Source organism: Thamnophis elegans, chromosome 17 (assembly GCF_009769535.1).
Source record: "Thamnophis elegans isolate rThaEle1 chromosome 17, rThaEle1.pri, whole genome shotgun sequence".
Classification (NCBI taxonomy): domain Eukaryota; kingdom Metazoa; phylum Chordata; class Lepidosauria; order Squamata; family Colubridae; genus Thamnophis; species Thamnophis elegans.
In genome coordinates this window covers 14,492,356-14,503,726 of record NC_045557.1, presented here as the reverse complement: position 1 = coordinate 14,503,726, position 11,371 = coordinate 14,492,356, and the positions used below count along the sequence as shown (strand labels likewise).

At 46.5% G+C, this 11,371-nt stretch overlaps 2 long non-coding RNA genes across 3 annotated transcripts; one reads left to right on the top strand and one right to left on the bottom strand.

Moving 5' to 3' along the window:
• Positions 1 to 761: 761 nt before the first annotated feature.
• Positions 762 to 4,225, top strand: LOC116520120. The gene is made up of 3 exons (XR_004256723.1): positions 762 to 2,545; positions 3,326 to 3,383; positions 3,982 to 4,225. It is a non-coding gene; the product is annotated as an uncharacterized LOC116520120 (long non-coding RNA).
• A 1,532-nt stretch (positions 4,226 to 5,757) lies between these two features.
• On the bottom strand, positions 5,758 to 10,502 carry LOC116520121. Of its 2 annotated transcripts, XR_004256725.1 has the most exons (4): positions 8,166 to 10,502; positions 7,171 to 7,306; positions 6,334 to 6,630; positions 5,758 to 6,074 (listed from the first exon to the last, which is right to left on the bottom strand). It is a non-coding gene; the product is annotated as an uncharacterized LOC116520121 (long non-coding RNA). The 2 variants fall into 2 exon arrangements; XR_004256724.1 differs by lacking the exon at positions 8,166 to 10,502 and having other exon boundaries at positions 7,171 to 7,525.
• Between the last annotated feature and the right edge of the window lie 869 nt (positions 10,503 to 11,371).

The window sequence follows — 11,371 nt, the reverse complement described above, 5'->3', positions numbered from 1 at the left end:
GAAAGTGAGAGGATTAGTGAAGGCTTGGTGCAGCAAGGATCCCACTATCTTACTATTTTATTTTTCTTTATGTACACTGAGAGCATATTCACCAAAGACAAATTCCTTGTGTGTCCAATCACACTTGGCTAATAAACTATTCTATTCTACTCTACTCTACTCTATTCATTTCTATTTCAATTCTAACAAGGAGTTTAGCTTCCCTCTCTTGAAAATGTAAGCTGGCATAAGGCATTTTAATGCAAGCCTCAAACAGTTCATTTAGTGACCAAAGTTACAATGGCATTGAAAAAAGTGTCTGATGACCATTTTCACACTTAGTTGCAGCATCCTCATGGTCACGTGATCAAAATTTTGATGTTTGGCAACAGATTCGTATTTATGATGGTTTCAGTGTCCTGGGGTCATGTTTGACAAAATATAAAATTTTTAATCAAGCCCCCCCCCCCCCCACCCCCCGCAGTCAATGGTGTCCCTCTTTACCAATCTGAAAATCTGGTCACCTTAGGGGAGGGAGGTAAATATTTGTAAAAGTTTTTCTTCCCAAAATTTCCATTTTAAAAAAAGGTAAAATCCAAAGAACCAACCAGAAGGACCTGTTGTGCATGCATGATTAGGGGAAGGGCAAAGGGGAGACCCTCCCTTGACCATGAGATTCTCCTCTTGGCCCTTGATTAGCTTTTCAATCCTTCCATCTGGGAACCAAAGTGAAAGTAGGATTCTCTATCACGCCTTATGTCCGGAGGCTTATCGGCTTCGACACTAAGCAGGAGCGAGTTTGGGGGACAAGAAAACCAGGGTGGGTTTTACTCAAGAGGCCAAAAGAAGAGGGAAGGTTCCACACACAGAACCCAGAGGGAAAAAGGAGGGAAATAAATACTCCACAGTTCTCCACTTTTCTCCTTTGCCACTTTCCCGCCACAAAATGGAGGACCCCATGGGGCTTGCGCCATCTTTAGCTGTCCCTCTGACTGCCTGTAAGGGGCAGCCTATAGTCTGGCCTTTAAGTGATGCCTGGCCTCTGCAGGCAGTGAGTAGGACAGCTAAAACTGGCAAAGACCCCGCATCCTCCATTTTGTTCCTCCGGCCCCTTTTTAGAGAGGATTGTTTTTTCCCTCCATAAAAAGGTAAGCAGTTAGAATAATGGACAAATGGAGTTGAAAGAGACCTTAGAGGTCACCTGTCCAACTGCCCAGTGCAAGATCTACTAGGGCATGTTTCTCAACCTTAGCAACCTGAAGAAGAGTGGACTTCAGCTCCCAGAACTCCCCAGTCAGCACTCAGGGTCTTTCTTCACTGGGTCTTTCCATGATTTAGCTGTCCCTCTCACTGCCTGTAGGGGGCAGTCTATCATCTGGCCTTTAAGCCATACCTGGCCTATGTGGGCAGTGAGTAGGACAGCTAAAGCTTGCAAAGACCCACGTGTTTCTTCAGGCACCTCCTTCTCACAAGGCCTTTTGAATATGAATCACATCTGATCTTTTATGCATATTTTCCTTTCATCGTCTGGGCCTGGAGAGGGAAACCTGGATTCTCTGGATCTCTAACACCAGATTATACTCCCAAGGGACAAGATTTTAATTCCACTCCCAGAGAAGGGGCGGAATGTGGGGCTCCCCTCCGACTGAGGGTTCCCCCTTCAGAGGGAGCCGCTCTGGCTGAAGCCAATTCGGGGCTCGAAGCCCCTTCAGGATTGGCTCATCAATGGATAAGCCACGCCCCCAAGGGAAGGCAGCTGGTTGGTGGTTATTGTTCAAATCTCAGGTCCAGGCCAATCAAAGCCTTGGCTTGTGACATCAGAGGCTCCTCCTGAGCTCATTGGCTGGAGCTCGCCATGGCAACCTCCAGCATCCTTAGGGAGTCTGGACCACTTAATGGAGGCTCTGCTCAACATTCCTGGAAAGTGGCTGGATTGGATGGCTGGCACTGGGGGCATCGCAGGGTCTCCCTCGCCTGGGCTCCTCAGGAGGGAGAGACCCTTCGCTTTAAGGCAGAACTAAGGGGGGGGGAGATTAGAAAAGTGGGGGTTCCATTAAAGTTCACAGACGTGCTGATACCTTCCATGTTGGCAGCCTCCATCCCTGTCACCAATCTCCTCATCCATCATGTCAAAGGTTCTTGTCTCCAGAAAGGGGCTGGGCCTGGCTGGCTGGCTGGCTGGCTGACTGGCGGTGAAGGGCACTCGGAAAAACCTGCAATGTTTAGGGGCCCAAAAAATGGCTTCAGGCTTTCGCAGTTGGGTGGGCATTGCAACCACAAAGCTAGAGGTCGACCTGCTTCATGATTTGGGGAAATGACTAAACTCTGATTCCGTTGGCCAGATAGTAGTTATTTCCCAATAGCACACTTGGCCTGGCGACTGGACATTTGTTTTCGTTTTTTATTACTTGGATTTTTTATACCGCCTTTATTATTTCTCTAAATAGCTGAAGGCAGTGAACATATCTAAGATTCCTTCATCCCCACAAGAACAACCTTGTGAAGGCTGAGAGAGGGACTGGCTCAAGGTCACCCACTGGGCTTCGTGGCTGAGGTGGGACTCGTAGTAAGTACTTGCGGGGGGGGGGGTCTGTCTTAATTCCAATGGTCACCACCTTTTCCTGTTATCAGAAATCATAGCAATACAAAGACAGTCAAATCGATGGAGAGCTGATACTGAGTCCTGTGGGGGGTTTTGAGCAATGAGGTGCCTTGAGTTGGATTCAGAATGAAATGGGAAGTCAGGATAGTTTGGAGAGAGACCAGTATTGAGGGATTTTGTTGGCGTTTCTCAAACTAGGCCCCTTTAAGGTATGGGGGACTTCAACTCCCAGAATTCTCCAGCCAGACATTTAGCAAACAGAATTCTGGAACTTGAAGACCATCCAAGCCTTAAGGGGCCAAGTTTGTGTTTTTTACACAAAGTTGTTATACTGTAGTTTAATGACTGATTTAGGACAGGGGTGTCACACTCAAGGCCCACAGGCCAGATCTGGCCTGCAGGATGCTTAGATCCAGCCCGCAGGCCATTCTGCACACAGCGGACTGGCCCATGGCGCCTCTGCAAAGGAAAACGGAGCTTGAGAGGGCCGTGAGTGGCCCTACTAAGCCCCAGTTCGCTGGTAGAGCACTGCAGGAGGCTGTGGCTGCTCAAAACGGAGCCTGGGAGGGGAGCCTCTGACACACGAGTGATGTCGAACTGGCTACTCCCACCCTGGCCACACACATCCCCCCCCCCGAGGTCAAACACAACCCCGATACAGGCCTCAATGAAATTGAGTTTGACACCCCTGCTTTAGGCTTTGTCATTTGATTGTATTAACCCTAATCTGTTCCCTATTTGTAGGTTAAGGCAACAATGAAAAGGAAATGGACAATAGAAGCATTCAGCTGAAAGGGACCTTGTAAGTTAACCGCCTGCCCGTCTCCCTGCCTGCCTGATTGACTGATTGATAGATCGATTCTGTGTCATCAAGTTGAATGTTGATGCCTAGTAGCCCATAGATCAATTTTCTCCATGGAGATCTGTCCCCAACCTGGTCCTCTGGGTCTCCCAACCTTCCCCCATCCCCATTTTAGTTGCTTATGAGTGATCCTTCACTTTTCCCAGCATTGCAGACTTCTCCAGGGAGTTTGGTCTGCATTGATTGACAGCATGGAAACTGTGTGGACTCTGAGTGACCACAGAGGTAGATGGATGACCTGTCCCCAGTCTGGACTTTCACGTCTCCCAAAAGTTCACCCATCCACACAGTAATCAAATCCACCAACCTTACCCTAAAATTTCCCCCCTTTCTCTTTCCTTCCACCTTTACCAGCACTAGGAACATTTCCACGTCCCCCTCTGCAGATGGTTGGTTCTCCATTCCTGCTGCATCTCATGCTAGCAGAAGATGATGGACTCCAAAACTTTAGGAAAAAGCCAGAATGGAGAAGGCAGGTTAGCAAAATTAGCCCTGAACTGAGAGAGGATGTGACTGTGTCTCTCCATTTGTCAAACAGGTCAGCAACAAGGAAGAAATGGTCATACGGTCAATATCCTTGGATAATCTCTCAGCGACCACTGATGGTCCCAACTTCCAGGTTGATGAACTGAGAGACTTCTTTGACTTTCAGACCCAGAAATCCCAGAAAGACAATCAGTGGATGAAAGATCAGCACAGCTGTCTCCAGGAGAAAGTGGATCAACTTAAGACCACAACGGAAGACCTGCAGAAAACCTGCAGGAGATCATGCCATCAGTTAGAGCTAGAGAACAAATCTTTGGTGAAATACATTGAAGAACTCTACAAAGAACTGCATGAGGTTACTAGCCAAGTGTCCATCTCAAGCAAGAGAAGGCTGACTCTGAGAAAGACCTCAAAGAGGCGAGGAACTTTCTGCCATGTGCAGAAAAGCCACTACAGCCAACTGAGAAAGTCACCCCTCTTCAGAAGATGAGGGAAAACAAGAAGAAGCACCTCAAAAGTCTGCAGCAGCTGCATCTGAGATCCCAGATCCGGCTCTGGCCAGACTCACCTGGCACACAAGGTAGCAAGTCCCCCCATCACCTCCCAGGTACACCAGATAGGAAATACGACCAAATGAGGAAACTCTACTTTATTGGAAGGGTACATAAGAGAATCTTGCAAGTCTGAAAGTACAAATCTCCCACCAACTCTTTTGAAAGCCTGAAAAATGAGGGAGGGTCCTTTCTGGGATTCTTTCTGTGCCAGTTATGCACCTGGGGGCTCCCCCACCTTATCTGATTATTCCCTGTGCAGCAGCATCTCCTTCTCTCCCCAAGGTCCTTTATTTGTTACTATTCCTTTATTTCTATAAACAACTCAAGGCAGTCAATCTCTCAAACACATCTTCCTTCTCCTATTTCCCCTCACAACAACAACCCTGTGAGGTTGGTAGGTATAGTGACTGACCCAAAGTCATCCAGCTGGCTTTCATGACTAAGGTGGGACTAGAACTCAGGAGCTTCCACTTTCTAGCCTGATGCCATATTTTATTTGCACACATCTTTACACTTCCTCAATAGTTTGTGGGAATGCTGGTGATATACCTTGACCCAGCAGAATATTAACTACGGTACTTCCTGATAATTAAGTTAATTAATTAAGATAATGCCTCATAAAACTGAGGAGGTATGACTAGCAATTGGCCCTTGCTCATCTAGTCTTCTATGTTGTCATTAATACAGGCGGGATAGTTGAAGAAATAGGATTTTGCGATGCAACATTTACACCAACTCTTAGACAAAGTTACTTTGATGTTGTTTTAAAAATACCATCCAGCTTTTAGAACAATATCTATGATTTCCTGAGTGCATCAGAAAAATCCAGCAGAAAAATAGATAATTTTTAGCAGTAGGACTTAACAAGCTCTCTTATTTCGAACAAACGAATGGCAGCTGCAGTGTGAATCTTTCATTAAGATTTCATTTGTACTTTTTCTCATATCATTTCTTTTTTAAATCAATTTTTTATTTAATCAAAACCTCCAAAAAATGTTAAAAAAAAATACAAGCAAGCCCCAAAAGTTAAATAAAACTACATTAAAAAGTACATAAAAAGAAAAAAGAAAAGAACCAGTTCAGGTGAGGAAACCAGGAGTCTCTCAGCGGGGAATAAAAGTCTGGATGTCATCTTGGGGAGAGTCGGGAAAGCACTTTTCTTCCAGTTGTTCAGCAGCTGCCAGTCCTGGATTTTCCACCAGATGTCCAGGAATTTGAACTCCTGGCACGGACCTTCCTGACCTGGGCAACTAGAGAGCCAATCTGGGCTTCTGTCATGTGTGTTTTCCCCAATTGTTTATGGGAGAGACACTCTTTGTCCGATTCCCCTCATGAGTCCTGTCCAGCATGGTTGAACCTCAGTTGTAGCCCTCATCTTCCTCAGAGCACACAAGCCCCACAACCACGTCATGGTCCTTCCTCACGGGGGGATTGTGGTTCTTCAGACAGTCAGCCAGATGTTCGGACTGGATGTCAGATGTTCCAAGGAAGGCGGCCTTTGGCAATTGACTGATGGTGAGGTTGTCAATGCCGAAGGGGTCCAAATTGGGCTCCTGTTGTTTTGGCATTTCACCCCTGGCAGCTATTCATCCTGGGGCAAAAGAAGCACCAATTTAATAAGTAAATAAGTAAGCAAGAAATAATAAATAAAACTTAGCAACCCAATTAATATTTAAAACTACCAGGCTCCCACTCTCCTTCCTTTTCAGCTTCCAAGGCCAGCCATCCCCACCCAAAAACCCAACGCAGGCAACGCAAAGCAACCAAGGACCCCAGGTGACCTCAAGAGACCCCAAATCCTCTCCCTTCAGCCAGGACTCTTCTTTTGGGCAAGTCCTCCGGTCACTCACTTCTTGCAGCCTCCAAGTTGCCCACTAACTGCAGTCAGCTGGGTTTTTCTGCCTCTCGAATAGAATCCATCTAAGAATTAAATAACAATAATATCATCATAATGAGAAAAAACCAAATTAGTTCAAACACTTAACATCCATCACATTGTGGTGCAAGGCAGAACGTCTGACATCCTTCGCTCATCAATGATGGGGATGTGGGGGTAGATGGGTCCCGGTAGGTACGGTTCCACCGTGATTATGGTGGCCTCCACATCTTCCTTTCGTTGTTCTGGCGACACTTGCAGACACCTTTTTCTGGGGATTGAAGAAGAAGAAAAGAATCAAATATAATTGACTGGTACATTGTTTTCTTCGTGGCACGACATAACCGCGGTAGACTAAAGCGCACCAACAACACCGCGGTGCTAAAACCGCAATGTCAAAAGCGCACCCACAACAGCGCGCCGACAGAAGCACGATTTAACTTAAGGTAAGGTTTAGGGTTAGGTTTAGGGTAGGTTTAGCGTTAGGTTTAGGGTTATTTTTAGGGTTATGTTACAGCTGTTGTCGCGCAGTTTTGATGGTGCGGTTTTGTCACCGCGCTTTAGTCACACGCGCTTTGGTCTACCGCGGTTTTGTGGTGGAACCCTTAACAATGATAACAAAGATAATTCTTAATGGGGGCTCCAGATTTTCAAGATTGGGGGTTGGACTAGAAGACCTCCAAGGTCCCTTCCAGCCCAGGGGGATTCTATACTCTCTCCAATTAGTTCCACCAACATTTTGGGGGGCTTTCAGTGCCCCAGGGCTCCCCCAGTTGTGGTGATGATCCTCCCTTTAACAGGAGCAACTTACTTGCATAGGTGGAGAAATACGCAGAGGCCAACGAATACATAGACCCCAAGGACAAACAGAATCACCTTCCAGGGGTCCCCAAGGACATTCTGGGGTCTGTCGCTGGATGGCCGCAGAAGCTCGTTTGGATCCATGTCTGAAAGAGAAAAGGGATGGAGGAAGAAGAGTCAATTTCTGCATTTAATGGTTGGTGCTTCCCCAACAACTAAGATATTCATCCCAAGGTCAAACTCCCAAGCAGGAGAAAAAATACCAGAGGCAAAGACCCAAGTCCTGCTCACGTCTCGGTCTCTCTCTCTTTCTTTCTCTTTCTCTTTCTGTTTTCTCTTTCTCTCTCTGTCTCTGTCTGTGTCTCTGTCTCTGTCTCAGTCTCTGTATCTGTCTCTCTCTGTCTCTCTTTGTCTCTGTCTCTCTCTCTCTCATCCACTCAAGCCTTTATAGCCTGCATGGCCTCACCCATCAACGGAAAGGAGTTCCAACAGAATCCAGGTATCCAGGTAACCTAGAGGTCAAACAACACGTCTCCCTCTACTCAACCCTTGACCCCCCCTCCTTCCCTTGGAATCCCCCCCTTCAGCTCAGAAGGGAAGGTTGACAGTTGAGTGACACCCAGCAGTGGGGAATCCATGGGGTCCTGCTTAAGCAGGGCGTTGGACTAGAAGACCTCCAAGGTCCCTTCCAAGTCTGCTATTCTGTTAAATTCTGTCTGCCTGAAACCCCCAGCAACCAGCCGTGGCAGGCAAAGCACAGAGGACCCCCCCCCCCTGCTCAGGGATGGGAGGCTAAGAATAAGCCCCCTTTGGTGTCCTTGCCTGGGTCACGAAGCAGAGCCCTGAATGTGGACCCGAGGATGGTCAGGTTCTGTGGGGCTTTCCGAGAAGTGACCGTCCAAACCTTGGTTCAATCCCACCTGTGCCCATGGACTCGGCCATCAAATAACACCCTTCACCCAGGGCAGAAACTGAATTCCTCCCAAGCAGGCCTGACAGGCTCACCTGCTCTTTGCAAAGGGCACCTCCTGCAGAAGACCTGAGGTGCAGCCTAAAAGAAAGGCTCTCCCACTTCATCCCTTTTCCTTGTTTAGAGATGGAACAGACCTCAAAAGCCCCATCCCTCTTTGGGGCATCTTCAGCGCACATCCCAAAGGGGCTTTTCAAAAGACAGCTGGAATTTCTTGGTTTTTTTCCCTTGAAAACGTTTGGCTTCTCCTCCAAGAGGCTTCTTCAGTTCCGACTGAATGGTGGGGAATGGAAGGATGTATTTCTTGGCAGCCCTTTGGTGGTTAGGCTTGTGAAGGTCAGCCATGAGCTTTCTGAGAGGCCTTGAGGCCACCTGGGGGTTTATCTGCCCCCTCAGGGTCACCTGAATCAGAGGGAAAATGGGGGGGGGGGAATTTCCTTGGAACTGGGGAAAGGACCGTGTTGCTGTCTTCGGAGAGAGCCAAGTCCACGCTCTGGACAGAGGAGACCCCTGGTTGGAAAGAGGGTCCAAGAGATCATCTACGTTAAAAGGAACAGCCCTCTCCCAACAGAGGGTGGGGGGGCTATGACCCCCTCCTCTCTCCTGTCTACCACACAGTCCTGAGGACACGGGGGGGGGGTGCAGTGTGTATGCAAGGAGTCATCCAGGTCTCTGCAGGCTTTCAGAATGGAGACGACCACCAGGATAGCATATGCACAATGCTGGGAAAACCCAGGAACCCCTGCAGACGATATAATAATAATTAAAAATAATTCCAGAATGTGCAGAGATGGAAAGGTAACCCTAAGAATCAAAGGAAAAGAAGATTCAGATTATGTCATAACATGGGGACTATTCTATACATGGTTAAATGACAGATATTGGGGTTAGAGGAGTGGAATTAGGTGAAATGTGGTTTACATGAGAAAGAAAAACAGGAGTAAATTTTTGTTGATGGTTATATAATTGATACAATAATCTATGTTATAATATGACTGATAAATTGCTATTTATCAGCAATTTTTTGCTGATAAATAAATGAAGGGAGACTAGTATACATCTATTTCAAGCTATTCAGTTCTCATCAGCTAGCCATACCCTTATTGGGATTTGAATTTAGGCTATTTTACATGTTAGGCAGTTGTAATAACCTCTAAACCATAAGCTCTCTTCCCTTATCAGCTGTGATTATATATGATGATGATGATGATGATGATGATGATGATGATGATGATGATGATTGTACATTTGTATGTTAGCACCTTGGACACCTAGAGACACACTGCTCAACGTAGAATGGAAATGTATGATATAAAATAATAAAAAAAATATTTTTGAAAAAAAAGAATGGAGAGGATCTATCCCAGCCTGACCTGCTTTCTGCCTTCATCCTCCAATGCAGCAGGCGGGAGGAGGGGGCCCCAGAGACCCCCAGGGCTCCTCTTTCCAGGACAAGCTTCACATTGGGGCTCTTTCATGCAATGCACAAGAGGCAGAACTCCTGGCTGACCCACAAGTACGACCCTCTGGGATCGGTAAAGAGAAGCTTTATAGATGTTATTGCAGGAAGTCCAGATTATTCTTCCTGCAGCACTGAAAAAAATGCACTGAAAAAGACAAAGTTATTCACATTGATGAAAGACTTCGATAGCCTTTAATGTGGCCCATGAAGAATTCTTTTCTCTTTTGGGAGGCTTTTCAGGCAGTCCCATTCTCTAAAGGAAATTGCATGCCTTCACCAAATAGTGACAGTTGTCAGACTGTTCGTTACAAAGTAATAGCACTAATATTTTTTTTGAAAAATCAGAATGTATGTTTTAAGAGACAATATCCAGGACAGTATATAATATTCTAAATGTATTTGACTTCCAGTTCCTTTAACCTCAATGATCCTTTAGGACAAGTGTTGGACAGCCAGGGCAAATTGTAATTTAAAGGAATAGAGGAAAAGTGACAATAATGGGAAATGCGATTGGTCAATTAAATCCCATTTGAATTTATAGCTATTCCCAGCTCCCTCCCCCAAGGATTGGTCAGAAGAGAGGTCAAGGAATAGCTGAGGTCTCCTTAGTGTTACCTACATTCACCCTACAATTCCTCTGCCTTCAAGATGGAGATTGGCAACTGGAGTTTTACAGGCGTCCACCAAGGTCTCTGCCACCTGATTTGGATGTAAATAGAGACAGTAAAAATGTGACCCAGACTTGGGGGGGCTGCAAAGCAGAGACCCAGTCTTCAGGAAAGGTTACTTCCAGGAAGGCTTCTATGGTCTACAGGAGCATTTTTAGAAAATATGGGCTGGGTGAGGACATATCAGGGTTTTCTCAAGAAGGGAGACTTCCTGCTGCCCTCCGTCCTCCCCCCCTCAAAAAAAGGGCTGTTGGAAGAAATGTCCTTCTGGGTTCGGCTCCAAGTGGGGAAAAAGACACTGGAGACATGGAGGCTGCTTGGAAAGATGGTTTTAATGGTGGACAGGACCACATGGCTTGAGTCCTGAACAGAAAAGATGATCCCATCCTTCAATGTTGGTGGAGAAGAGAAGGGAAGGGAGGACTGAGATGCTGAAAGTCCCTGGTTTTATGCCTCTCTGGCCTTTGATCTTGATCTTGCATTCTGATTGGGTAAAGGGCCAATATTATCATGCCTTAATCCCATATTCCTGGAGCTGAAGGGGAGAACTCTTTACTATGTAAAGGGACTGGTTTGGCCTTCTTAATAGCCCATTGACAAAGTGAGTGGAGGCAGGAAGCTGCAGGGAGCTATTCTCTCTTTATAAAACATGTTTCTTCCTTTTTCACATCCAGAGAAATATTCTGCCTTTTCCATATTTCCTAGGATATTTCATTTTTCTGGGAGAGCTCTGGGTGATAATGTCCTACAGGGCAAAGGGCCAAAAGTGGAGGAGGAGACATCCTGGGTCAGGAAGGAGGGACTGGGATCTCTCTTGCAGTTCAACTTAATTCTAAAGGTCTTAGTAGAGGACCTGTGACCTGCTGGGCCCCCTTCTCAGGCCTGTTTCCTTACCAGGACCCTCCTCGGTGTTATGTATTAGGAGACTTGCAAACGGGCCAGCAACTGCTCTGCTGCGGCCTGATTGGCCAGGACGCAGCAGAGGCTGTTGCTAGCCTTCCTTAACTGTTAATCTTCACTGATTGGCCAAGGTACTGCACCAGCAGTTACTGTGCAGTACCCGGCCCCTGATTGGTTAATGTGATTGTTACAATTACTATAAATACTGGGC